The following is a 27,105-nucleotide window of genomic DNA, read 5'->3' as shown; positions in this document are numbered from 1 at the left end:
GGGCGTGTCTGGTGCGCTCCCACCCCCCTAAAAGTATAATACTCCCGTCCTAACTGCTGTTAGTCCAGTGTAGTCCCAGCGATTCCCAAGGCCCCAGGCCTTACCCCTGATCGATTAGTGATTGTTATACCACTTTATTGATATATGGTTTGAGTGGCCACCGGCCCTATCCATAACTGTGCAACTTTCATATGTTATATTGTGCTATTGTTTAAACGCTTGTGCTTCATTGCTCATAAAGAGTAGTGGGGATTATTCTGAGAATAAATACATATATTTTTATAATATATAACTTGTGTGGTGTCCTTTCATTTGATATTACATGATTGCATATGGTAAAACAGCTGGCTTCACATGTCCTCTTGAGTTAAGCCTTTAGGCTGCTTAGTCCATGCTACCTCTAGGATAGCTTGTCTTTAAGGTTGACTTACAACCACCACCATAAGGGATTGTTTGGACTGATACAAGGTGCCCACAGAACTGTGGACATCATATATCAGGCCAACTTCTCACATTGGTGAGCAGCGGTACGGATTTGGGCTTGCTGTTGTTTTACCTTTGCAATCTTTTATCAAATTGAAAGATCACATTAAGTACCATAAGTACATATAAACAAAGCTTAGCATATTTAAGTTCTACTGAACTTACTAGTTGTAGGTAGAAGGGCTTAGCACACCCTGACTACAACTCACTAGCAAGGTACAGTAGGAAAACACTTAGTGTAGGTAAGTGCATCACTTACACCTCACTAGAGTCATGTCTGGCACAGGTGAAGCTCCAAGCTCTCTACCTGTGGTGGTTGACCCTCCACAGGCAACCTCAGACTGTGACAAATTCAGCCATAGAGACTTGAGTGCCTTGTGCACTGCAAGGAAGCTGAGAAAGGGTCACAACCCTACCATTCCCATCCTGATAGCCATCCTGGAGAAGTATGATCTTGAGAAAGCTAGAGTAGTTCCCTCAGGGTCAGGAGAAGGAGTGAACCCCCCAGATACTGAGAACACCTCCCCAGAAGAAGAAAATGATGAGGCAGACCCTGAATCAGAAGGTGAAGAGTCAGAGCACGATCAGAGGGGAAACCAGGTACCAGTGGTAAGGCTTAGCCAAGCCAACTTGGTCCTACATGGGAATGGAGAAGGGAACCACTTCTCCAGACCCAATAGCAGAATTCTCCCAGGCAATAGGAGAGAGAGAACTCCTTCCAGGGATTCTCACATTTCTAGTGCCTCAAGAGAATCTCAGAGGGGAATGACTTCTCCCCGGAGAAAAGAGCATAAGGCCAGGATGAGAGCTGTTAATCTCCAAATAGAGAGGGAGGAAGTAGCCCTGGCCCGAGCTAGATTTGCTTTTGCAAGAGAACAGAAGTTAAGTGGTGAGATACCCACTGGTGGCAGCACTATCCCTAAGGATAAAGACAGGTCCTATGACCATCGAAACCTGAGTAAGATTGTGCCCCCCTACAGAGATGGGGATGATATCCACAAATAGATAACTGCTCTAGAGAGGGCCTGCATGGTACAGCAGGTCCCCCAAGATCAGTGGGCAGCAATCTTGTGGCTCTCCTTTTCTGAGAAAGGGAGAGATAAGCTCCTCACTGTTAGAGCTGAGGATGCTAAAAATTACACTGTCCTGAAGAGTGCTCTTATTGATGGGTTTGGCTTAACCACTGAACAATACAGGTTGTTGTTCAGAGACACCCAAAAAGCTCAGACTCAGGACTGGACTGATTTTGTAGATTGTGCTACTAAGGCTCTGGAAGGTTGGCTACATGGCAGTAAAGTACATGACTATACAGGATTGTATAATTTGATTATGAGGGAGCAGATCCTAAGTAATTGTCAGAACCAGCTTTTACACCAGCACCCGGTGGACTCAGATCTGGCCTCTCCACAAGAATTGGGTAAGAGGGCAGATAAATGGGTCAGAACCAGGATTAGGCCTACGAATCAGGATAATGACCAAAAGAAGGATACTTCCAAGGCTCAAGAGAAGGGTGGAGATAAATCTAAAGAAAAATCTCCCACAGGGCCCCAAAACTCCAAGGATGGGGGTGGGTCCCAAAACACTTCCTCTGACCCGAAGAAACCCTATTGCCATGCTTGTAAAAAGCCTGGCCACTGGAAAACAGACAGCTGTTGTCCAAAGAACAGTAATAAAGAAAATATACCTCCAAGTAGAGCTCCAACACCTCCTGTTACTGTTAGCAGTAATCCCCCAGGTGGTGGGAGCACCCCCAAGAATTTGGGTGGCTTTACTTTTGGAACCCAGGTGGACTCTGGCCTAACCAGGTCCCCTACTACAAATACTCTTGTCTGTGAAAATGGCATGGGGTTTGCCAACTTCACTGATTGCCCAAACACTTTGAGCAAGTACAGGCAAGAGCCACTCATCAATGGTCAAAAGGTTGAGGCCTACAGAGACACAGGGGCTAGTATCACCACTGTGACTGAGAATCTAGTCCCCTCAAGGCATCTTTTACCTGGTACCACATATCAGGTGACTAATATTGATGGAGTGCAGAGAAATCATCCCATGGCAGTGGTAAATCTCAGCTGGGGAGGTGTCACTGGCCCAAAGAGAGTGACAGTGTCATCAAACTTGCCTGTAGATTGTCTACTTGGGAATGATTTAGAAATCTCAGCCTGGGCTGAGGTGGAACAAGAAACCCATTCTAAAATGGTAAATCTCCATGGAAAGGTTAGTGGGGCTGTGATGGCCACAGCCCCAATCTAAGATGTCCTTCCTGAAAAGGTTGGTAGGGCTGTTCAAGACTCAGCCCCATCTTCAGCAGAATCCCTTCCTGAAAAGGTTAGCAGAGCTGTTATGGTAACAGCCCATACCCAAACTGAGTCCATTCCTGAAAAGGTTGGTGGGGCTGTGATGGCCACAGCCCAAACTCAAACTGATTCATGTGTTGTGAAGCCTGAAACTATGGATCACTCCACACAAACAGAGAGCATTGAGGAGGAAGAGAAATCTCCCGCCTACCAGACATTAGGAAAGGATCAGCCTCCTCAGGGAACTGATCTTACCCCTTGTGAAGAAACTGCCCCAGAGGTATTCAGGCCTAGCCTGGCAGAGCCCCTGATGTCAGTGGATCCTTCCAAGGTGGGACCCAGTCTGGAGCAGGTAACCTGCCCCTCTCTACCCTGCCTCAGTCAGCCAAGGGCTGCAGAGGTCAAGGAGGTCAGTGAGCCCCAAAGGGCCCCCTGTCAAATAAAACACCCCCATCAGCAGAATAGGGGCACCAAAGCTAGCAGCCCTAGCAAGGTGAAAAAGTTAAAAACTCCTGAGGGATTCCCCTTACCACTAGTTAGGGAACTCCCCCAGATGGAAACTGTTGGGCACAGCCAAAACTGGGACCTAAGGGCCCCGAACCTGACCTGTCCCTCCAGTAAGCCAACAGAAGGGACCCAGCCTCCAGCTGTAGGCAGCCAGAGGTTGACCCTGAGAGCACAGTGCCACTCAGTCAAGGAAAGAAAGGCACAGATGGTGGAAGATGATTGGAGGAAGCTGAGCCCTACAGTAGTGGAGCCTCACTTCAGTACTCCATCTCAACACCAGCCTTTTGCTTTGCCAAAACACACCACAGGTAGTGATTCCCTATGGTGGAGACCCTCTGATACCCCTAGGGTGAGGGATTGCTTAAAGGACCATGAGACAGGGGGTAACCATGCTAGTGGGGGTACTTCCTTATATGGCCACTTAGGCAATATAGGCTTACCTGGTCAAGGATAGTCTTATCTCCTTTCGTTTGGGGGGGGGGTTATGTAGGAAGGTGGATACCTGACTATGGTTACCCCAGATTTTTTGCCTAATGTTTAGCTGGTTTTCGACTTAGTTGGCCTGGGATCCTGCTAATCAGGGTCCCAGGCTATCTGCTCTCTCTTTAAATGGACTCCATGTACCCTAGGTACATCACCAATTTGGTACTGGACACCTTATCAGCCCCTGTACAGTGCACTATAGGTGCCCAGGGCATCGGTGCATCCAAGGCCTACCAGGGGCTGCAGCATATCTTTTGCCACCCCTGGCTGGTACTTAAATCGACACAACTGGCTGTTCACACAGCTGGGGCAAGGTGGTGTACTCACCACCTGCTTAGATATAGTATACCTATGTCTAAACCAATATCTGGACACATATACACCTATAAGTCACTCCTATGGCAGGCCTTTACAATCCTGGAGGCAAAGTGCTTGGTTTTATGTGAGATGGTGCTCTAGCATGAGCTGAGCCTGTCTGCAGTGTTCGGAACCAATTCCTTACTGCTGTTCCAGTGATACTGCCATACCATATACTCTTAAGTGCATTATAATCCTCGCGGTTAATGCTAACTTTGGTTTGGCTTTATCAAAACATGTCGTGTTTGGTGTCATACACTTTGGAATACTACCCCCTCGCCAGTTCTGACGACGGGGGTAGCATTCCACCCTTCTAGAGGGAAAAGACATGTTACTTTACTGAAAACGCGGTTAATCCTAATCAGAGCCCCAGCATCACAAAATGGATGCTGCTGCCACAGACACATGTCTGACCTCCTGCTGCTGACCGAAACTTGGAAGAGGACGCCTGGACAAAGGGTCTCCTGTCACAGGGAGGTGTCACACCACCCCAGACAGGAGATAGTGGATTGTAGCAGGGAGGGTTGAAAGAAACTAGACACTACCTTGGAATAAATGTAGGAGCTGTGCAGATGCACATCAGATTATCCTGACTGAAACCTTCAACATCCTACTCGACGTAGAAGACTGAAGAATCTCCCTTGTGGTCAAGGAGTGACCACCCTGTGCAAACAGGCACCATCCAGCACCTTGACATTTGCTTTGTTGCAGTTCCCGCCGGAAATCAAGTGACAGAGATTGACAAGACCCAGCGTGCCTCTCTTCTACCAGCTCGATCCACAGTCCCTGCAGAGCTGAGACCCGTGGAGGCGTCCTGAAGCGTGGGGCTGGCCATCTTGGAAAAACTACAAAGCGCTGACCGTGCAGTATCCGAGGCTTCTTCGAAGCTGTGCTTTGGAGTTTGAGAAGCTCCAGCCCCGAGCAGCTTTTGCACCAAAGCTCACCCCTCCACACTCAACGAGTGCTGCGTGGGGCCCTTTTGCATTTTTCTGCTCGACGCGTTGGTCCGGTCGCTTGCCCGTTGGCTAGTGGCCCCAGTACTGATGAACCTTCAAATTTGCTCTGCTAGTCTGGTTGCTCCAGACCTGCCCTCACTCCCCTGAAAAGGAGCACCCGATCTGACCTTCCTGGTCCGGTCAAGAAGCGATCTTTGAATCCTGAGTGGGTTGCCTTAGCCAAGGCTTGTTGACTCTGATCCGGAAGCCGATACCGTCAACAGCGAGAGCATTTGTGGGACAGCTCGTGATCCACTCCAGGACATCCTCGGTGCCCCAGAGTCCACGTGGCAGCGGAGACAAGCTTCATGACATCAACCTGATTGCGCCCGACATCGCCTGGTTCCTTCCTGGTTCCTTCCTGGTCACTGGCTAGTGACCCAGACTCTGTCCCCTCTGCTTTCAGGTACTCTACATCTTCGATCCACCCTTGGATCGCACCGGACACTTCTCTTCTGGACGCCTGCAGCATCTTCATCTTCAGGCACCATAGAACTGCGTGACAAAAACCCGACACATCTTTGCACCTGTGCACCCGCTTCCTGTGGGTGAGGTAACTCTTGAACACCGGTGCTCCTGTAGTGGTTTACACCTCTAGTGTCTAAAGCTGCAGTTTTATCCTTCTAGTCCAGTCGGAAGACTCTTAAAACTGTAACTCGATAACTTTTACGCACCATTGACTTTGCATTGGTGCATGCGTGTGCTTTCTGCACTGCACCCGAATCCCGCGGGCTACTCCCGTCCTAACTGCTGTTAGTCCAGTGTAGTACCAGCGATTCCCAAGGCCCTAGGCCTTACCCCTGATCGATTAGTGATTGTTATACCACTTTATTGGTATATGGTTTGAGTGGCCACCGGCCCTATACATAACTGTGCAACTTTCATATGTTATATTGTGCTATTGTTTAAACGCTTGTGCTTCCTTGCTCATAAAGAGTAGTGGGGATTATTCTGAGAATAAATACATATATTTTTATAATATATAACTTGTGCGGTGTCCTTTCATTTGATATTACAGGATTGCATATGGTAAAACAGCTGGCTTCACATGTCCTCTTGAGTTAAGCCTTTAGGCTGCTTAGTCCATGCTACCTCTAGGATAGCTTGTCTTTAAGGTTGACTTACAACCACCACCATAAGGGATTGTTTGGACTGATACAAGGTGCCCACAGAACTATGGACATCATATATCAGGCCAACTTCTCACAGCTAGTGAGGCCCATTGTGTAATGTGTTTATGCTTGTGATGCCTTATGTCATGCGATGATGTTTTAGGATGATCCCTATTGCGTAATGTGTTTATGCTAATGAGGTTTGGGCCTAATGTGTGTTTTATGCCTACCAGATGCAGACATCATGTGTTTATGTTGCTAGATATAAAGCAGAGGTCATTATTGTGCCAGTAGATACTGGTTGTGTTTTATATTTACTACCTGCATTCTGATGGTTTTGACCATGGCCCGATTGGCCTGGTCCTGTATATAATCCCCTGGGAACATTGCCTAGTGCCAGTAGGCACAATGTACATTTGTGATTATGTTTCAAATGTGTTTATGATAATACAAAGGCTATTTTTTATATAACCTTGTGTGGCGTTTCTTTTGTGGTGTGCCTAGTGTGTTGCTGCTGTGTGCATGTTGCGCAAATGCTTTACACATTGCCTATGGGATAAGCCTGACTGGTCGTGCAAAGCTACCAAGGGGTGAGAAGGGGTTATTTTCAGCATGTAACTCCCTTGCCCTGACTAGGTTGGTGGTTTCTGCCTGGCTTAGGCGCATGCCCTAGCCAACCAGAAATCTAATTTCTAACAAGTTAGAATGTATTTATACATGCATGGTTGCTTCAATGATTGTATGTTGTTCTCCCTAGAAATAAAATTAGGAGAAGATTAGGGAATGGCGGCACTATTGGTTGTAATCCCCCAAAGGCAGGATTATTTAAAAAAATCCCAGAAAAGTCACCATTATTTCTTATGCGTATTGTTGGTATTCACCCTTCAAAGTCCCCTTCAGCAGATTTTCATGTTTACGCTACCCATGCAACTTTGTGGGCTATGCGAATATGCTGCATAGATAGGGCCCTACTATGGGTATTATGATGTTATTAATGAGACTTCCTAATTTGGATGTTTTGACTTTCTATTGAACTTTGATTGCTCAGAACTTCTTCTGTTTGATATTCAAAGGCTATTCAAAAAGAAATGCCTCAGTTCAGTCTCCTCCTGGTGCGGAAGGATCTGCCCTTTACATGGGCTTTGCTCAGGCTGCAGACAGGAGTCCCCACGGGTGTCCTAAGCAGTTTCAATTTTGAAGCATTGCAAGTAAGTAAGGCTTAATTGGTGCAGGGAAATCTGGGCTAGGAGTCTCTCATTTGTCCTAATGGCTTCTCTGTCCTCGGGTCTCAGTATCAGCAAGTATGCTGCACATTGGGAATAGCAGGCTGTATTTAAAAGGTTGCTGGTGGGCATACCTTAATTGATATGGGGTCTTTGGGTCTTGTTAAGCCCCCGTAGCTTCTACAGCTTATTTGTTTCGTGGTCGCAGTCATTGCAAGCACCTCACAGTCCTACATTGACTCTCTCTATACTACATTTAACACTTCACCATTCTCCCCCATTGCTTCACTGTTACCCATTGTGATACCCTAAACTGTATTTTTATATTTTTGGTTAAGGTATAAGTCATGAAATTAAAAGACTAAACCACAACTTTATCAAATCGTGTATTCCTACAATGATTTTGGAACTGTGAGACTATGTCTAAAGAAAAACAAGAATTAAAAAAAGAGATTTGTATGGAATGGCCTCATCCACTCTTTGTTGCATGCTTCATCATCAGCCCCACCAGTTTAAGGTAAGGTAAGGCAAGGAAATTTTATTATGCATAGTTAATTAAAACCAGTGCAAACATTTTACAAAAGAAGATTAAGATATCATGAGAAAATTGATTCATTAAAACATCATTAAAAAATGATTTTCAGAGAACATGTATCATTGAGTTCTGGTTAGCATCTATATATTTCCTATGTTAGTGATCGGAGTGTTTTTTGACAGTTTTTGCTCAATTATCGCAAGGAACTTTACATACCTGCAGTTCAGTTTCGTATTTGCAGGGTTTAGGCAAGCCAGCACCACTTGCCTTCTAGTGCGAGATCCTATCTGCTTGAGCTGGTCCTTTAAGAGCTGTTGACGTGCTGGCCGAAGCTCTTGGTAGAGGCAAGTCATATGAAGTATATCGCCCTTCTCTGTGTTGTAAAAGATGCAGGCATCGTGGCCATTGCTCCTGAGCCATGGTGGAAAATGCTCTCTGATGGGAAAGACCCCTAGTCTGTATTTTAAAAACTTCAGTTTTATTGTCTTGGAATAACCCTGACTGAAATATGGTTGTGGTGTCAGGGATTTATATGAGTTTATAATCATCCATGCATGATTTCTTTTAGCAAATGACTCTTTGTCCTCTATTAGTGAAAGAATTTTAACGGTTTTCCAAACCAGTTTTTTTAACTCATTGTGGCCGAGTTGCATGTCCCAGATCGCTGTTAGTTTAGTAGCCCCCAAGGCTGTCTTCAGATAAGATCTTGCCTGAGATACCTCCCTGCTTTGAATATCTTGCCATAGCATAACATTTAAAGTGTTAGTAGTATGAATGAATGAATGAAACCCGATTTATATCGCGCTACTTAGCCCAATGGGCGTCAAGGCGCCTAAACCAAATGCTTGTGGAATACTCAGAGCAAGCTTCCTGGTAGGCCTTGATAAAACACCACGTTTTTAACGCCTTTTTAAAGAGGGCCAGCGAGGGTTGCATCTTAATCTCAACGGGAAGGGAGTTCCACAGTCAGGGGGCCACAGTGGAAAAGGCCCTTCCACCCCATCTGACCTTTTTGATGCGGGGAGTGCACAGAAGATTCATGTTGGAAGAGCGGAGGCTCCTGCTAGGGATGTACCAAGATAGCAGGGAGCCTATAGCATCAGAACCTCCTGCCAATAGGGCACCAAAGACCAGACATAGAATCTTAAACGAAATTCTAAGCTGGATCGGAAGCCAGTGGAGACTCTTCCTGGCTATTGTAGCAGAAAAAGAATTGGGAACATCCAAAACAAATCTAGCACACGCGTTCTATACACTTTGAAGGCGTTGAATAAGACCCTTATTGATATCTGCATACAGAGTGTTGCAGTAATCCAGCCGAGAGGACACTAGGGCGACCACTGTCTGCTTACGGGCCTGAGGGGAGAGATAGTGCACGATTCTCCTCAGAATCCTTATAACTCCCCAACAGGTGGCCACAGTTCTATTCACCTGGAGATTCATGGTCAGCGAGGTGTCAAAAATAACGCCAAGATTCCTGGCGGAGTGCGATGGAATAAGACAGGCTCCCAACGAAGGGGGCCACCACTCACTGGACCAGCTCTCCTGGTCCTTACCAAAGACCAGCACCTCAGTTTTATCGCCATTCAGCTTCAAGGAATTTTGAATCATCCATTCAGAAACTGCTTGCATGCAGTTCCTGAAGCTGAACGCGGAGGTACTGACTGAGTGAGCCAGGGACACCATGATCTGTGTGTCATCAGCGTATAACAACACCTCCATCCCCTGCGATTTTACTAACCTAGCAAGTGGGTGTTGTAACCTACGCAAGTTTAATAAAGTGGTACAATCCATTCCCCCCTCCCTGCCCCAGCCACTTGGTACCTTCCCCCCAGGCATCCCTGGACTGTGACATATTCCTGTCAGTGTGGAGAGCAGGGGGACAACAATAAAGACGAGTTTTACTTACCATCGGTTCGTGAGTCATCCTTACAACACTGGCGACGTGGCGAAGAACCCGGCGCAGGGGGCCTTGCTGTCACCTCCCCTCTCTGTGCTCTCTCCAACCTGTGCTTGAGTTGTGAAAATCGTGCTGCGTGCTGAAAAGTACAAAATTGGGACCTCTGCTCGACGGACTTCAGCCTAAAGACTCAAGTAGGTCTGTTATCATCGCATCCATGGTCGAGCTGAGGAAGTTTTACTTCTAATATAGCCATTAATCCAGAGTACTGGTACCAGAGTGATAATCGTGATTTTGTGCAGCCCTGTGAGAGGAATTCATAAAGGAAGAGCTGATTCGGTGACTAATGATTTGCGAACTCTCTGAACTTTTGTGCCACCGTAGAAGAGCTGCTGGGTACTTGAGGATTTTATAGAGGAATCTATTCCAGCGGAGTGCAGAGGGCGCGTAGACTGAGGAGTGAGTTAGTCCACAACTTTTGTCCTGTGTGAAGTGTCATCGACGAAAAGACCCGGGGTGATTTGAGCTTTTGTTCTGTCAGGATCCAGACGATAGCCTGCGCAGTGTCAGCCGGCAAGCTTTCCTGTCAGCGGAAAGGAGGCTGTCCTGTGTGAAGTGCCATTGAGGAAAAAAATAGGGACTCGGGGTGAATTCAGTCGGAGGGCTGTCAGGTTCCAGTGCACAGGAACCTGCGCAGTATCAGCCGGAAAGCTTTCCTGTCAGTGGAAAGGAGGCAGGCGCTGTGAGGAGACACTTTGATCAGACGTGTCAGTTTCGCGCGCTGTGCGATTAGCCTGAGGAAAATTGTGTCAGCAAGGAGCAGGCGCGGAGGCGAGACGCTACTCACTGATCACAGAGGAGTGCGACCTGCGCAGCAGCGAGAGGGAAGTGTGAGACAGGAAGCCGACTGATCTATGGTGTGAAGAGGAAAAAAAAACAACAAAAAAAACGACCAGTTTCTTTCAAGGCTGCTGTACTTTTGGAGTCGGAGTATTTCTAGTAAGACATTTCAGGATATTCTAAAGAGGGACAGTGCCTACCCAGAGGTAGAAGATCGTCTAAAAAAACGTGGGGATAAGTAAGACTGTCGGCGGACATTTGAGTGCAGTGCTTTGGGGAATAGTGCATGTTGGGGCTTTCAGGCTGCACGCTTCTGGCTCTTTTCCACCAGTCCCTAAATATAACATTGGTGGGGATTGTAGGGGCTGGCAAACCGTGAACAGACTTAAACATTCTCATCAAATGACTTTGTTAGGGTCAGCAGCCGATAAAGCAGAACCATAGCCCATGTGATCCTTTTGTATGCCTATTACACATATAGTGTTAGTACATATTTTTTCTGTTCCTCAGTGATTGGAATTCTACTTGGGGCATGTGAACAAGTTTTAGGAGCCAGGATTAATTGTGGAAAGTAGGCCAGACCCAGGCATTGCCATTCCAGGCAGATAGTAGCAGTGTGACTAACGGGTACACCAGAGAAGTGTGGTGCTCTGTACAGGTTCATGTATGGGTTTAGGGGGTGAACATTGTAATGGTGACAACTGTTCGTTAGTAACCCAGTTTAATTAAATGTTGACTTTTGTGACTTTCCACGAAGCAGCGTAGGCATTGGGGAATATCTCCATACAGCTTCCGGGTACTGTGTAAGGACATCTGCAGTTTTCCTAGCTTAAGGTGTGAGAAGTAATTTTGCTCAGTGTCCTAGGTCATAAAGCTGTATCCCCTACCTTTAGTATTGTTGATTCACCTTGTCCCAGGAAGTTCACTTACCACTTCTTTGTGACGATTTTTCCTCTACATAACTTAGTTCCCTGTCTCCTGCAAGTAATTATTTCTAATATCTGTAGCATCCGTAAGGACCTAGAAAGGTTTCCCCTTCACTTCTGCCTAGTGCATTGGTGCTTCTAGCTGCAAATCTTTCACATGGCGGCTTCATCTATGAATCCCCCCCCTCCTTCCTAAATGACATCGGCGATCCAGACATACACTGGAAGGATTGGATCAACTTGTTTGACTCATATCTTATAGCCATTGGGGGGGAAAAATTCTCAGCTGTGCGGAAGCAACATGTTTTGCTTCATAATCTAGGAGTGCAAGGGAGGAAAATATATGACACTCTCCCAGACCCAGCATTGAAAGACGACGAGTTAGATTCAGATGTCTTCAAAAATACAATGATTAAACTAGAGGCTCATTTTGGGGACAAGGTTAACGTTGTGCTTGAGCGTCATAAGTTCTTTTCACGCGTGCAGGCAAAGAATGAATCCATAACTAATTACATTGCCGCTCTCCGAGGTCTCACACAGCTGTGTGAGTTTGGGGAGTTGAACGATTCCCTCATTAGGGATCAGTTGGTGCGGTGCACCCACAACCCTAAGATAAAAGAAAAACTTCTGGCAAAGAATCCCTCGTTGAGGGAAGCGGTGGCCATGGCCCACTCCATTGAGCACACCGCAAAGTGCATCCAGGAGATGGACCAACCTAAAGAATCCATGGGTTGTGTGAATAAAATCAAAGGGTTGGTGTTGGAAGATAATAGAGAAGGAGAAAGTTACAAGATCAAATCTAAAGAGGTAAAGAGTGATAAGCCCTTTAGTGTCACAGAAGGGTTGAAATGCTTCAGGTGTGGAAGCAACAATCATCTTGCTAATAGTGTACATTGTACTGCACGAAATTCTATTTGTATGAAGTGTAACAGAAGGGGCCACTTCGCAAGGGTGTGTAAGGAAGGGGAGATGAGTCAAGTAAGAATGGTACATAGCGAAGAGGTACAGGATCCAAACTACGTGTTCTAATATCTTTTTCTGTTGGTTCTAGGGTGAGGTACATTGCATACAGATTGTAAATGGGGGTTGGGAGGTCCATGTCTTGTTGACCAGGGTAATGACCCTCCATTGCCTTTCCACCCGCCCCTCGAGGTGCTATGTTTTGAGGTTCCTTATCCCTGCGTTTTTACTGTTATTAAGTGCCAGCATTTCCCCTCTCTGTCTTCCTTTTCCCCTTCCCCTCCCTTCCATCCTTCTTTCCTCTTTGGTCCAAGGGAGATGTGTTGTAACTTATGCTGGGATTGTAAATGCTCTGTTGGTTCAAAGGGAGATGTGTTGTAACCTACGCAAGTTTAATAAAGTGGTACAATCCATTCCCCCCTCCCTGCCCAGCCACTTGGTACCTTCCCCCCAGGCATCCCTGGAATGTGACATATTCCTGTCAGTGTGGAGAGCAGGGTGACAACAATAAAGACGAGTTTTACTTACCATCGGTTCATGAGTCATCCTTACAACAGTGGGGCCACGTAGATATTAAATAGGGTCGGACTCAACGCCGACCCTTGCGGAACCCCACATTGCAATGGTTTAGCAGGGGAGAGGAATACTCCAAGTTTGACCCTCTGCTCTCTTAGTTCTAAAAAGGAGGACAGAAGGCCAAGCGCTGGACCCTGCACCCCTATCTCCCTCAGACACGATGTTAGAGTCGAGGGAGACAGGGAGTCAAATGCTGCCGTCAGATCAAGTAAGACTAGAAAAGTGGTCTATCCTTGGTCGACCTTAGTTCGAATATTATTCATCACCACCGTAAGTGCCGATTCCGTACTATGGGATTTCCTGAACCCATGTTGGGACTGGTCCAGGAACCCAGATGAATCAAGGAAGGCAGTGAGATGGAAGTTGAAATAAGATTCTGACATTTTGGCAGGGGCAGGCAACAAGGAAATTGGTCTAAAGTTTTTAAGGATTTCTGGGTCCAGGGTAGGCTTTTTAAGTATCGCCTTTTTCCAGGCTGCTGGGAAGGTACCCTGAAGCATAGCACCGTCCATTACCTCCAATAGAGGCGGTAACAAGGTGTTCCTACATTCCTTCAGAACATTCAAAGGGCAGGGGTCCAGCGGTGAGCCAGATTTAGTCTTATTCAACAGGGAGTCTAGGTCTTCCATAGTAAGAGGCGGAAAGACAGTAAAGGTCTTAGCTGGATCTCTGGTCCAGGGCTCTAGAGTGGAAGGGGTCAGACCGGGATTGACATCCAGAGTCCTTTTTTGTGCTTCTAGCGTGCGATGTATGTCCGCAATTTTAATGTGGAAAAACTCTGAAATCCTGTCGCATAGCTCTTGCGAGCCTACGACCGGGTCAGGTTCTTGTAGGGAGCACAAAGAGTCGACAATCTTAAAAAGATCCCTAGATGAAGTAAGGGACGTCGTACGCTTAGAAAAGAACTCTTGTTTCTCCCTAATGATATTAGCCTTATACTCTCCCAACAACCGCTTATGTGAGTCTCTTTCAGTTGGATCCCAAGTTTTCCGCCATTTTCTCTCCTGCCTCCTACAGCTCTGCCTCATAAGCCTCAGAGACTCTGTGAACCAAGGGGCAGAGTGTTTGTCCCTTGCTGAGTAGCGGAGCGATGCAGGAGCTAGCACATCAACAGCTCTAGAGATGGAATTAACGAGCTCCTGTGCAGCTGCACCAGCATCTTTGGTGGAAAGAAGGGCAATGGACCCTATGAAGGGGGCAAGAGATTCGTTGGTGATATTCCTATAGCTCCTCTTCGGAGCTCTTTTGGCGGAACACAGTGTAGCGAGGGACACAGGAGACAAAGTCAGTTCTAGAGGTACGGCCAAATGATCTGACCAAACCAAGGGAACGGGGGGACCCGACGAGAGCCTAGGGTCGTTGGAAAACACTCCGTCCAGAGTATGCCCTGCCAAATGAGTTGGCTTATTCACCAACTGAAGAAGACCACATGCGGTGAGAGGGTCCAACAGAGAACGGGTGTCTTTCGAACTCAGATCATCTAAATGGATATTTAAGTCCTCTAGAATGGTAAAATGAGGTTTACCAAAGTAGGGTTCCAGGATTCTAAAGAGATCACTACTAAAACCAGATCTAGGACCAGGCGGTCTATAAATAAGGAGACCAGTAAAAGATACAGAGGGAGAGGAGGAGATAAAAAAGTACATGGCCTGAAAAGTATCAGAGGGCTCAGAAAGAACTTTTATGCGGCAGACAGAAGAAGCTTTATAAAGAATGGCCAGTCCTCCGCCTCTCCACCTTATCCTGTCAAATCTATGCAGCGCATAGCCTTCCGGGATCGCATTCAGAAGATCAGGACCTGACGAGTCCGAGGCCCAGGTTTCAGTTACAAAAATCCAAGAGGGGTTCCTAGCCACCACAAATTCGTGAAAAGCAACATTATTTTTAATCAACGAGCGGGCATTAATTAAAAAGCCCCTTTCAGAATGCGGGGGATCCTTATCAATAGAGGGAGCTATTTCACTTCCAAGGGGAGGGGGAGTAGAAAAGGGATCACTGTTACAACTAGGGCAAGTGGGAAAAGGAAGCAGGGCATCAGGAGTAAAGCTATGATGACAGGATGAGAAGGGTGGTTTCAGTGCTATCATAGCTGCAAGGGAATAGGAGCGCGGAACCTGACAGGCTACCTGGGGCAAGGCATTCTCACCACGCGGCCCGTCCTGCAGCCTGTCCTCAGCACGGACGGGCGCAGACGGGCAGAACCCTGGCATAACTCCGGCGGAAATCCGGCGACCCCGCTGCGCAAGTCCGCTGCGCGTCAGCATGACCTCCTTAAGTAGACGACTAGCGTCCTTGTGACGACTAGACCGTCAGAAAGTCAAGATGGCGCCGCCGGGCGTACTTCTACCCCCCCAATATGGCCGCCAAAGAACAAAAGTACCGGGAGTACCGGGAAAAGGGCCCGCCAAACAGCGGTGAGTCAACAATTTACTGTGCAAGTGAGTGGGCAATAATTTTAAAAACAGGGGCAAAGTCAAACAAATATAAAATCAGATACGAAAAACTGGAGTATTAAAAAAGCCTAGCATAAAGCGGGCAATGCGAATAGTAGCAAGCACAGCGCGTTCACGACGCTCTGGATAGCCAAGCAGGGCTTTCCCCCTAAATTTTCCCTCCTTGAGTAGACGACTAGCGTCCTTGTGACGACTAGACCATCAAAAAGTCAAGATGGCGCTGACGGGCGTACTTCTACCCCCCAATATGGCCGCCAAAGAACAAAAGTACCGGGAGTACCAGGAAAAGGGCCCGCCAAACAGCGGTGAGTCAACAATTTACTGTGCAAGTGAGTGGGCAATAATTTTAAAAACAGGGGCAAAGTCAAACAAATATAAAATCAGATACGAAAAACGAGAGAATTAAAAAAAGCCTAGCATAAAGCGGGCAATGCGAATAGTAGCAAGCACAGCGCGTTCACGACGCTCTGGATAGCCAAGCAGGCAGAACGAAGTTTGTGGCAGCAGATAATATAAGCACCCTGTCTTGCAAGAGCTTGTTTTTGTAGTCCAAAATCCAGCTTGAGTTGGGCGGGCGATGTATAGGACGGGAGCGAAAACATTGTTCGGTAAGGTTTTATCTGGATTGTGTCCAGGTTCTTGGAGGCTCTCCCACGTAGAGCCTCACTGCCGTAGCAGATGGAAGGTAGTAGCTTAGCCTGGATGATTTTCAGATAGGGAGTCAGAATTGGTCCCGTTAGTTGGTTAGCTATGCTTTTTAACCCCTTCCATGCTGATGACGAGCTCAGCTCGTCATCAGCGTTACCTACCGTGTGCTGATGACGAGCTGAGCTCGTCATGTAACGCGGTAAATTTAAAAATGCCGCATACCGCAGGAAAAACGGCCGCACGCATGCGGTTAATGTGGCGGCAATGCAAGACCCTCTCCTTTTTGGTTCCAGCTTTTGCTGTGAGAATGAACCATCTCGGTCAAAGATGACTCCCAAGTATTTATAGTCCGAAGCTGGCTCAATGTTTTGGCCACGCAGTGTCCAAGTCTTCTGAAGCTTTTTATGTATGTTTATCGACATAGTGAGAGTTTTGCTCAAATGTATTTTTAATTTGTTTTCCGTGGCGTACCTATGCATTGGATTTAGTAGTTGCTTGAGGCCGATGTAGGTATGGCTCAGTAGCACGACATCATCTGCGTACAGAAGATTACTCAGAGATTTCCCTCCCAGCCTCGGGGAATGGGAATTACATGTGTTTAATATGGATGTATGACATTACAACGCATGCTTTTACCACGCATGCTTTTACATCGCAAGTTTTACAACGCATGCCTTTACAACGCATAGCGCTTTGGGGTGCTGGATAGTGAATAGTTTAATTTATTATTCCAACTCCAGTCCCCGTGGATAGTAGGGAAGGTGTTGGATAGTAAATTAAAACTATTGCCTATCCTAGAGCGCCCCCCAGCGCAATGCGTTGTAATGGTTTGCGTTGTAAAAGTTGCGATGTAAAAGCATCGCGTGGTAAAAGTTGCGTTGTAAGTGATGTTTCCCGTTTAATATGCCTGGTAGATCTGCCATGTACAAATTGAACAATATTGGGGCAAGCACGCACCCTTGCTTTAGTCCTTTGGTGGTACGGACTTTGGATGACAGATGTGTAGCGTCTCCTAGCTTCACCTGCACCCAGGTATCAGAATGGAGGAGCACCATTTTAAGATGATAACAACATGGTGGTACGAACCTCATTAGGGAGAGAGATTAGAATAAAAGTTTTGTGGTCATATAAGGATCCAGACATTTATGTAGAAAGAACCTGAGTGTAAACACAGGTATTGCCTTCATTCTTGTGTAAACATGGCTGGGTTAGAAATAAACATAAGGATATTCCCCGGAAGCCTATGGTTTGAGCATCATCTCTGCTTGTTATTTGCCAACAAGTTTCATCCTCCAAAAGATCTCTCAAAGAACTGTCTTTTGTTCTTCGTCAGGGCAGTCAGTCCTTTCTGTATTAATTGGTACAAACAGGTGAGAATCCGTCTTGCCTGCCTGTCCACCACTTCTCGCCTGTGGGCAAACATCATAAATATGATCAAAGTCTGTCTTTTCTTGGTCTCCCTACAAATACTTGTCTCTTTCTAACGCTAGTGCACTCTTTGTTCTACACTCGTGAGGTCACAGTACGTTAGACACGTGAATTCAAATGGTGAGCATGCACAACTAGTGCCCACTTACCCTAATCTTGTCAGATTTTTAACCTAGCCATCACATCAGGCAGGAACCTCTCCTGTAGTCACACACTTGTGCGAAAAAGATGGCCAAAATATGAAATTAAGACATATATATTACTGAGACAGTTATTTCTATCTTTTCTACTGTGCTAGTGTTGTAAAAAAGTCCAAGTTCCTCATCGGAGGATTATGCTTGTCCTCATCTCCCAAGCCTCTCTTCGAGTGGAACATGCTGATATTCTTCCTACCATGCTATATTTTTAAGGAACGGGCAAACTCAATAATACAGTATACCTTTCTATATGGCATCATTAGTATGGATGACTTGCTCAAATGTCACAACCAAAGATCAATGTGGCTATAATACAACATAGTATGTGTGGCAATAATTTCAATCTTATTATTCTACTAGCTGTACCCAGGCACGCTTTGCTGTGGCTCAGTCTGGTTAATTGGAAAAGAAAGAAAAGAGAAAGCGCCCGTTTCTGATATGTTTAATGTCACTATGCTCGTGGGTATACAATATTTTTTGTAATACTGTGCAATTTTATCGATATGTATGACCGCCTTCCAATCACTTCTTCTGTATGTTTTTGATAGCAAATGCGAATATGGATGAACCCACTGGTTATGTACTTTGATGTCACCGTTACGCATTTGTATGGTTGCTAATGTACCGCCATCTTCTGCTGATCTTCTTCTGTATAAAGGATATCCATTGTTCCCTGTAACTATGTTGGATACTAATGCTCGAGGAGATCCCTTAGAGCATTTTCCGTCTATCATGCATGGTGAATTTGTATTCAGTGTACAGCAAGGTCTATGTATCATATTTTTCGTCCCAACTTCATGCAAATCCTTATCGACATCGGCCTCTGGTATTATAGCGCATATTACATCGTAGATTTTGTTTGAAATGATTTTGTTATAGAGCCAGATTAGTATATGTGTGTGTAGCAATCCTCTCTTTTTCCATTCCACTGAGTACATCCAGCAGGGCACAGACCCAAACACTTGATGTTTTACCATGAAATCCATCAGCGATTTCAGCTTCTGTCTGAAAACATGTGCTGTGATGTCATGCCTATCCACCGGCGATTGCCCAGGAAGTAAGAGCTGTTGTATATCGTCCCAAGCTGATTGCAAGTGAATGTAATAAATAGGCCTGGACACCCGTAATGACGAACATATGCAATTCCATCTTGAGCGCACTCATACATATGACGTGGACTGCCTGTATATGTAGATGGCAAAATTGTTCCGGTGCCTTTTACCTGTCACAGGCGTGACACCTATGTATATAAAAACACTACCCTATTCGAATGCAACGTTGTGTCAAAATTTCAAAGCAATCAGTGAAGAACTTGAGATTTTGAACAAACGAACATTTACATTTTTATTTATGTAGATAATTATAATTCTTAACCTGAATTCCAAATGGGAGAACAATCATTTGCCCAATCTGTGACCATGGAATTTCATCATTCAGACCCTCAGAGCCTGTGCGGAGGTTTAAGTCCCACCTTTGTTCAAATTTTAATAAAATGTTGGTCATACGTAGGTTTTAATTTTTGCAATAAAACCCACTGCCTGCATATTTCATAATGACCTTTTCCTAGAAAGTAACACATCATCTTTGCAACTCTTTTGCATCTAAACGCACTCCAATGCTGCTTAGTACATATTCTTACTTTCCTTATGGCCATCCCTATGTATCTTAATCCGCATTTGTATAATGTAGACCACATTGCTAATATTACAAGTAGTATGATGCTTGATGATCCAAGGTGTTGGAAGTCCTAAATCCTTTCTGTCACTGGTCAGATATTGCAATGAGCACATGGATGGTGGCCCATAACTCCCAGTATGTTTCATAAGGTCCTTCATCTTGATCCCTAGGTCTTGTATGTACCTGTAGGTGCTTAGGGGCAGATTTACAAGTCCCTTATGCCACATTTGCGCTGTCGTTAGGTCACTTTTGTGACGCAGTGGTGGTACAAAGGCCGCGCCATGCTGCGGGGTATTTACAAAGTGACGCCCACCAAAAGTGGCTGAGTGAAATCTACAAGATTTCACTCAGTCACTTTTACGGCCATGCTGCGTCAAAACCCTGCGCCTGCTTGAAGCAGGCGTAAGGATTGACGCAGGATGTTAGTGATAGGGGCACCCCGAGCCTTGCTGGAGCTGCATTGCGCTTGCGACGCAACTCCAGCAATGTGCCGCCTTTCTGCCGGGGGATGCGACACGCATCTGCCCATCCATGCACCACAGTACGGCGCATCAGTGGTGGTGCACGGGTGGGCAGATGCGTCGCAACTCTTCTGGGGCATCCCTGCTGATTAGCAGGGATGCGCCAGAAGTAGTAAATCTGCCCCCTAGTACTGCCAGCTTTCCTAAAGGCAAACCTTGGCCATTCCAGGTTCAAAGGTCCAGTATTGAGGAACCTCCAATGCTTATATATCACTTTTTTTTTTAGACCTTTATTTAGTATAAAAAGCTTACAGATACAGACCCACAACCATCAAGGCCGGCCTGGTATACAGTTCAACAAAAAACAAATCAAAACACAGCTCATCAGCCGACAACCCGAGGGTCCGGCAGCGGAAAAGCAGGATGAAGGTAGGAGCATCTGACGGTGAAGGATAAATAAAAGGTTTTGGGCCAGATGTAGGTAAATCTATTTTACCGACTCATAAATACCGAATTTTACCGATTCGGTATTTATGAATCGGTAAAATAGAAGTACTGATATGTAGGTAAATCCAGATGTGGATTTACCGAATCGGAAATATTCGGTATTTACCGATTTGGCTTTGAAGCCCATAGGAATGAATGGGCATTACCGATTCGGTATTTACCGAATCGGTAAATACCGAATTTCACAAGGGTGCAGGGGGTGTCACTTTGACACCCTCTAGCACCCCCAAAACAGGTCCGGGTGCCATGTGGCAGGCATACCTGCCCTAAGGGCAGGTCTGCCTGTCATATGGCACAGGTGTGCATGCAAACATGTGCATGCACACCGGAATCTGTATTTTACCATCAAATTGAATTTGATGGTAAAATACCGATTCGGTAAGGCTTGTGGGACTCAGTAGAGTCCCACCTACATCTCAAAATTACCGAATCGGTAAAAATACCGATTCGGTAATTTACAGAATCGGTAAATTTACCGATCGGTAAATTTACCGATTCTGTAATAATTTGCCCCCTACATCTCAAATTCCTTTTACCGGTCGGTAACGGCCGAATTCGGCCGTTACCGACCGGTAAAAGCCTACCTACATCTGGCCCTTTATATTTTAATACAAACAAACAACAAGAAAAAAAAAACCCACAAGAACAGTCGAGGCAAAATTATCAGAATGAAGGCTGCTACATGCGGTAAGGGGAGACAAAGAAAGGCAAGCATCAAAGGATCATGGTAGTGTGATGCGGGGACCAGGAGAAAGCAATATCACACAAGAACCGAAAAGCAAAATACTGGAACGCAAAGTCAAGGAGATCCAGTGGGATCAGGTGGTTCAAACAGGGGAGGGTCACAAATCTCTCCACGATACGAATTCCACTGACCCCAAATCCTATCCCACTTCTTAGGCCTACCTCGGGAGACATACATAATTTTTTCTCGAAACATGCACCAGTCCATGTTCTCCTCCCAGGTAGAGATCAGTGGTGCCCTATTAGAACCCCAGAGCTGAGCGATATCTCTTTTCGCAATGGAATAACCCAACGTAACCCACTGTGTCTGAGCAACGGTGCAGTCATTCGGCTCCCAAACATTCAGCAGGCAGCGTCGGGCCTCAGGAAGCAGCCCGACGCCCGTCACCTCTTTCATAACCGCATGCACACGGAGCCAGAAAACCACCACGCAGGGCATTCCCATATAATATAATATTAAAGGTAGCAAGCAAACCACACCCACGCCTACACAATCCATCCACAGAATAGCCCATATGCATCAAACGTGGACCCGTGACATAGACACGATGAAGAATCTTTAGCTGCACCAGTCGGAGACGCGCCGGAATAACGAGTTCCTTTGGGGAGGATATTGCAGCCTGCCAGTCCTCATCGTCTAACTCCAGTCCATCATTAGTCCACGCCTCTCGCAGCTGTAGAAGAAGGTCCGAACGGACATTAATAAGTTTCTTGTAAATGAGGGATATAGTGCTGTCAGGGACATGCCCATCCAGCACCCTATCCTCCAAGGGAGATGACTCAGGGATCGAGGTACCGGCGGGGAAGACCGAATCAAGCGCGTGGCAGATCTGAAAGTATCGGAAGTGTTCTCTATCACACAGTTTGTATTCCCGTTTCAATTCATCAAACGTTTTGACTCTATCGGTAGCCCAAAGATCGCCCACTTTGCTAATACCGATAAGGTCCCATCTATCGAATCCCTTTGAAGACCATAAACCACCCAATCTTTCAGATGCATATAAGGGAGTCGCCCTAGTGAGTTTACCAGTCCAGCCCGTGGCCGATGTTGCACTATCCCACACACGTATCGCCACCGCAGTGGGGCCCGTCAGTTGCCTCCTATCGATCCTAGAATAAAGCGCCCTATTATAATCGCCTCCCGGCAGTTGCCACCTATCCATATCATAAGCGGGATTAGGGACAGGTCCATACATGGCGTGGTTGATAGCACTCAACTGGGACGCCCAGTAATAGCGCTTGACATCGGGCAACGCTACACCACCGTTGTACCAGGGCAAAGTCAATTTCGCCAGCGCAATGCGTGGCCGCCCTCCCCAGACCAACCTCCTCTGGAGGCCCTCGATTTCACGGAGGTAGCTAGCTGGAATATATCACTTTTTTAACCTTGTCGGACAAAGGATTGAGGGGCATATTAGCTAAAGCAGCGATAATGGGCTTGATAATATGCCCTTGAGAATTCGAACAGTAGCCCATGTTCACACCAGAACATGGGCTTCTATGGGAATTCACAAGGGCATATTATCAAGCCAAATGATGCCGCTTTAGCAGCAGTTTCCTGCCGCTAAAGCGGTGATAATTTTAACGCCGTTTCTTGATAATATGCCCAACATGCAGTGATTCATATTAGTTTTTTTACAAGTTTCCTGTGCTCTGCCCTGGAGCAATGAATCCCAGTCTGTGTTTTGTCCACTGTTTTGTGCCCTGGAGATAATCTTCATTGGATGTTCCCTTTTATCTGAGATTTCTTGGCACCTTTCTGGTGTGTTTATTTTAATCCATTTCCTCAGTACAGTTGCACTGGAGTTGCAAAAACTGGTCCGTAGGAAGTTTTTTCTCGGATGCTTCTGAGATGAAAGCTCTCAAACCGTAACAATGTATTTCTTTCCGTAGGTTTATAAAAAGCTTCAGTATTAAGGACTCTGTCCATGCATATCATGTTAGTATCATCTTAACTTGTGGGGCGGTGGGGCCAATGATGTATGAAGCATGCCACAAAGACAGGGGTCAGACCAATCCGCCTACATTTCCTTATTTGGTACTTGATTCCCTTAAGTCATAGTCTCGCTATTCCAAAATCATTGTAGGAATTCACGATTTGCTATACTTGTTGTGTAGTGTTTTTATTTCGAAGAATGTACAGCAAGTAGACTCTTGTTGTTTGAGTCACCATGAAATTAAAAGACACATGTGATGAAGGAAAATTGTGCCTCCTTGAAATTATTAATGCTGGAGAAATGTTAATTACCAGGGAATGGATAGAGACACACTTTGAGAAACAATGCACTGTTAGGAGTACAAAGACTGATGCCCGATGGAGCTACCTGGTTTAGCTATAGGAGAGACAGGTCGGGGATTCCCTCCTTGGACGTCACCTACCCAGTCGGACTTTAGACAGACTTCCTTTCGTCTCTCCTGACGTCTCCTCCTGCATCCTCCCTCTATTTATGTCTCTCCTTCTCTCCTCTCTCAATGTATTGAGACTGAACTATTCTGTCTGATGCCCGATGGAGCTACCTGGTTTAGCTATAGGGGAGACAGGCCGGGGATTCCCTCCTTGGACGTCACCTACCCAGTCAGTCTTTAGACAGACTTCCTTTCGTCTCACCTGTCGTCTCTTCCCTCATCCTCCCTTTCTCACCTCCCCTGCCCCATCCACTACTTTCTCTCTCATTTCTCTCCTCTCCTAATTGTATTGCCTATTTCTTCATGTATTATGTAATTTTTTATCTTTTTCTGTTACATTGTTGATTCTTTTGTAAAGCGCTCTGATACCTTCTGGTCTAGCCAGCGCTATATAAAACTCTTTAAATAAATAAATAAAATAAAACTGGGGTTATCAATGGTTGTTTGACATAATATCATCCAAACTAATATCGATTTACAAAAAATGTCCCTCAAAAAATATTGATCACAAAAATATTGTCATCCTATACTTAAAGAAGAAAAACACAAAGATTGGCTACAACGATATCGCCTTAAATCATTTCTAAAATACCCTAATATCAATAAAAATATTAAAGAAATTCAAAATGTTGCAATCACTTATACCATGTAAAACACTACCCAAATACGGAAAACAACAAAATTGAGTACCACATTTTGATAATAATATATAAAGATCATAAACATATATAAATGTCAATTAGCCTATGTGAGAAGTTAGCCTGGTATATGATGTCCACAGTTCTGTGGGCACCTTGTATCAGTCCAAACAATACCTTATGGTGGTGGTTGTAAGTCAACCTTATAGACAAGCTATCCTAGGGGTAGCATGGACTAAGCAGCCTTAAAGGCTTAACTCAAGAGGGCATGTGAAGCCAGCTGTTTTACCATATGCAATCCTGTAATATCAAATGAAAGAACACCACACAAGTTATATATTATAAAAATATATGTATTTATTCTCAGAATAATCCCCAATACTCTTTATGAGTAAAGAAGCACAAGCGTTTAAACAAAAGCACAATATAACATATGAAAGTTGCACAATTATGGATAGGGCCCGTGGCCACTCAAACCATATATCAAAAAAGTGGTATAAGTATCACTAATCGATCAGTGGTAAGGCATAGGGCCTTGGGAATCGCTTGGACTACACTGGACTAACAGCAGTTAGGACCGGAGTAGCCCGCGGGATTCGGGTGCAGCGCTTAAAGCGCACACATGCACCAATGCAAAGTCAATGGTGCGTAAAAGTTATCGAGTTACAGTTTTAAGAGTCTTCCAACTGGACTAGAAGGACAAAACTTTAGACTTAGACACTGGAGATGTAAACCACTACAGGAGTACCGGCATTCAAGAGTTACCTCACTCACAGGAAGCGGGTGCACAGGTGCAAAAGTGTGTTGGGTTTCGTCGTGAAGATCTAGGGTGCCTGGAGATGAAGATGCTGCAGGCGTCCAGAGGAGAAGTGTCCGGTGTGATCCAAGGGTGGATCGAAGATGTAGAGTACTTGAAAGCAGAGGGGACAGAGTCTGGGTCACTAGCCAGTGACCAGGAAGGAACCAGGCGATGTCGGGCGCAATCAGGTGCTTGTCGCGAAGCTTGTCTCCGCTGCCACGTGGACTCTGGGGCACCGAGGGTGTCCTGGAGTGAATCACGAGCTGTCCCACAAAGGCTCTCGCATTCAGCGGTATCGGCTTCCAGATCGGAGTTACAAGCCTTGGCAAGGGCAACCCACGCAGGGTTCGAAGATCGCTTCTTACTCGGACCAGCAAGGTCAGAGCGGGTGCTCCTTTTCAGGGGAGCGTGGGCCAGTCTGGAGCAACCAGACCAGCAGTGTAAATTCTTTGGTTCGTCGGTACTAGGGCCACTAGCCAACGGGCAAGCGACCGGACCAACGCGTCGAGCAGGAAAATGCAAAAGGGCCCCATGCAGCACTCGGTGAGTGTAGAGGGGTGAGCTTCAGTGCAAAAGCTGCTCGGGGCTTGAGCTTCTCAAACTCTAATGCACAGCTTCGAGGGGGCCTCGGGAGCTGCACGGTCAGTGCTTTGTAGTTTTTCCAAGATGGCCGGCCCCACGCTTCAGGTCACCTCCACGGGTCTCAGCTTTGCAGGGACTGTGGATCTGGCTGCTGGAAAGCAGGAAAGCTGGGTCTTGTTGATCTCTGTCGCTCGAGTTCCGGCGGGAACTGCAACAAAGCAAATGTCGAGGTGCTGGATGGTGCCTGTTTGCAACGGGTGGTCACTCCTTGACCACAAGGGAGATTCTTCAGTCTTCTACGTCGAGTAGGATGTCAACGGGTCCAGCGTTTCATTTCATAAGTTTCAGTCAGGATAATCTGATGTGCATCCTCACAGCTCCTACCTTTATTCCAAATCAAGGGGCTGGATTACCTGCTAGGTCCCTCCTATGGGTGGGACCAGGAAGGGGGTGGTTACACCCCTTTTCCTTTGTCCAGTTTCATGCCAGGACTGGGGCTGGAGTGCCCCAGAACCGGTTTGACTGGATTTTGCCTGGGACACCTTGTGCGCCCCAGGCAGTGTCTAGTTTCTTTCAACCCACCCTGCCCCAATACACTATCTCCTGTCTGGGGAGGTGTAGCACCTCCCTATAACAGGAAACCCTTTGTCCAGGCCTCCCCTGCCAAGTTTTGGTCAGCAGTAGGAGGTCAGACTCGTGTCTGTGGCAGCAGCATCCATTTTGTGATGCTGAGGCTCTGGTTAGGATTAACCGCGTTTTAAGTAAAGTAACATGTCTTCTCCCTCTAGAAGGGTGGAATGCTACCCCCGTCACCAGAACTGGCGAGGGGGTAGTATTCCAAAGTGTATGACACCAAACACGACATGTTTTGATAAAGCCAAACCAAAGTTAGCCATAACCTCGAGGATTATAATGCATTTAAGAGTATATGGTATGGCAGTATCACTGGAACAGCTGTACGGAAATGGTTCCGACCTCTGCAGACATGTTCAGCTCTTGCTAGAGCACCATCTCACATAAAACCAAGCACTCTGCCTCCAGGATTGTTAAGGCCTGCCATAGGAGTGACTTATAGGTATATATGTGTCCAGATATAGGTTTAGATATAGTTATACTATATCTAAGCAAGGGGTGATTACACCACCTTGACCCAGCTGAGTGATCAGCCAGTTGTGTCAATTTAAGTACCAGCCAGGGGTGGCAAAATATATGCTGCAGCCCCTGGTAGGCCTTGGATGCACCTATGCCCTGGGCACCTATAGGGCTTTGTACAGGGGCTGATAAGGTGTCCAGTACCAAAATGGTGATGTACCTAGGGTACATGGAGTCCATTTAAAGAGAGAGCAGATAGCCTGGGACACTGATTAGCAGGAT

This window comes from Lissotriton helveticus, chromosome 8 (assembly GCF_964261635.1).
Source record: "Lissotriton helveticus chromosome 8, aLisHel1.1, whole genome shotgun sequence".
NCBI lineage: Eukaryota > Metazoa > Chordata > Amphibia > Caudata > Salamandridae > Lissotriton > Lissotriton helveticus.
The sequence above is the reverse complement of the archived record's forward strand: the minus strand, read 5'-3'. Positions refer to the sequence as shown.